The sequence below is a fragment of the Oryzias melastigma genome, linkage group LG19 (genome assembly GCF_002922805.2).
Source record: "Oryzias melastigma strain HK-1 linkage group LG19, ASM292280v2, whole genome shotgun sequence".
NCBI classification, from domain to species: domain Eukaryota; kingdom Metazoa; phylum Chordata; class Actinopteri; order Beloniformes; family Adrianichthyidae; genus Oryzias; species Oryzias melastigma.
In genome coordinates, this window is record NC_050530.1 from 22,888,803 (window position 1) to 22,891,065 (window position 2,263).

The following is a 2,263-nucleotide window of genomic DNA, read 5'->3' on the forward strand; positions in this document are numbered from 1 at the left end:
CCCCAACACACACACACACACACACACTAGAGATGTTTGTAAAGTAAAGAGAGAAAAAACAGTGATCACGGTTTCTAGCAAAGCCTTTATGCTTTTTAAATCATTTAGAATAGAATTTTAATTAAATATTGACACATTTAATGACACACATCCTTATTTTTTAACAATTAATGAAGCATTTACTGAATAATTTCATATTAAATATTTTTATTTCCTTTGCCTTTTAATGGCTATTTTAATGGCACATTTATTTAAACATGTATTTACTGATTTCCAATTCTATTCATTTAATGCCCATTTTAAATATAAGACACACTTATTTAATAATTTAATGACAAATATATTTATTTCAATTTGTCTCTTCATTAGAAATGAAACTTAAAATAGAAACGAAACTGACATGCAAATAACCTAACGTCATGCTGCATTCAGGTTATACAAATAACGTAGGAAAGACCAACTTCATTCCTGGAACAACCGTGCATTTAATTTTCTGCATTTAATGTTAAACAGTGATGTTTTTGTATACACATTTACAGAATTTCCTAAAAATAATATCTCATAGATTATATAGATTCAGGCACCACTGTTTAATTGATTTGACATAAAATGGGGTTCCAGCAAATAAAACCCACAAAAAAATATATATTTTAGAAAATTAGAATACTTTTTTGCAAAAAGATAGAGATGATGATCACATCAAGTCAAACAAAATAAAGTATCTTTTAAAATGACACTTTCATCTTTAAGCCTTCAGTGTTATGGAGATCTTCCTGCTAGAAGATAAAATATGCATCCCCATCCAGATCCTCAGCAGAAGGAATCATGAAGTTCTCTAGAACATTCTGCTAGACTGCCGCAGTGATTTTGAGTTGAATCAAGCAGAGTTTACCAACACCAGTGCTGGACATTTCAGCCCAGATCAAGACTGACTTTGGAGATTTCACTCTGGACCTTCAGGAGCGGGTTCTGCTCCTCACCAGTTTTTCTCCAAACCCTTGGGCCTTGATTCCCAAATGACAGACACTCTACTTTCATCAGAAAACAGGACTTTATAGACTTCTGGCCAACAGTCCAGTACTTCTTCTCCTTGGCCCAGATGAGACTTTTCCTCTGTTGGTCCAGGTTTAGAAGTCTCTTGACCCGATTCCCCAAGAGTTGTAGTCCATCTCCTGAATGGATCTGAATGGGATGGTTTTTGAAGCTGTTCCTCCACCTTTTTCTACTCTTTCTGGATGTCTGCAGGTTCTTGAATCTGGTCCTTTTGATAATCTCACGGCCGTCTCTTATGCTGCTGCATCTTCTCCTGCCACATTCTCCCCTTCCATTAGACTTTCTGTTAATCTGCTTGGACGCAGCACTCTGGGAAAAGTCAACCTATTTAGCTATGAACTCTAGTGGCTCACCCAGACTACTGAGGGGTCAATGAAGTCTGAAGTTTTCCCCATTTTGAATTGAACTGGACCAATTGAACCAAACCCATTTAAAGAAATCTGGAGAACCTGTCCACATCCTTTGAGTTTAGAAGGTGAACAGTTGGTGAAACTCAGTTTAAAACACTCATGTCTCGCAGAATTTAAAGTACTCCATACAAGTAGGTGGCAGTAATGCACCTTACAGCGTTGCACCTTAATGATGTGTGTCATTCCCCATAAAAACAGCACTAGTACAACAAGAAGAAGACGAATTTAAACTAGACCGATTTCTCCACGGTATTCTAATCTCCTTAAATCCTGTTTTTTATTTCATGAGCTGGAATCGCAGTCAATGTAAAAATAAACAAATAAATACTTGATATCAATTAAACAGTGGGTCCTGAGTCTTTATTCTAGTTTATTTTTTGAACGAAATTATGGGATTGAGTATATTTTTCCATGATACTTTAATTTTTGGAAAGGTCTGTGCACAACAGCTGAAGCTTTTCAGCGATTTTTACCTACCTTTAAACTAAAAAAAATTATACGTACTCCAATTTCTTCTAAGTACAGAAGGGGCAGCATTGTTAAGCTAATGCAATCTTTTTAACTTGATATTTCTGTGTAACTGCTATAAACTAAAAAAAAAAAAACTTCATTAAAAGTGTAGTTTAAGTTCACATCCAGGAGGAGGCGCAATTGACCTATCAGAAAAAAAAACATTTTAAGATCTCTTAGATTAAGTTGTAAAGCTTTCTGATCCATTTACACTAAGTTCATAAGCAACAAAATGGAGTGGGGGGTTATTAAGAGGTGTGCTGTTACGTCCCCTGGGGTAAAACACGGCT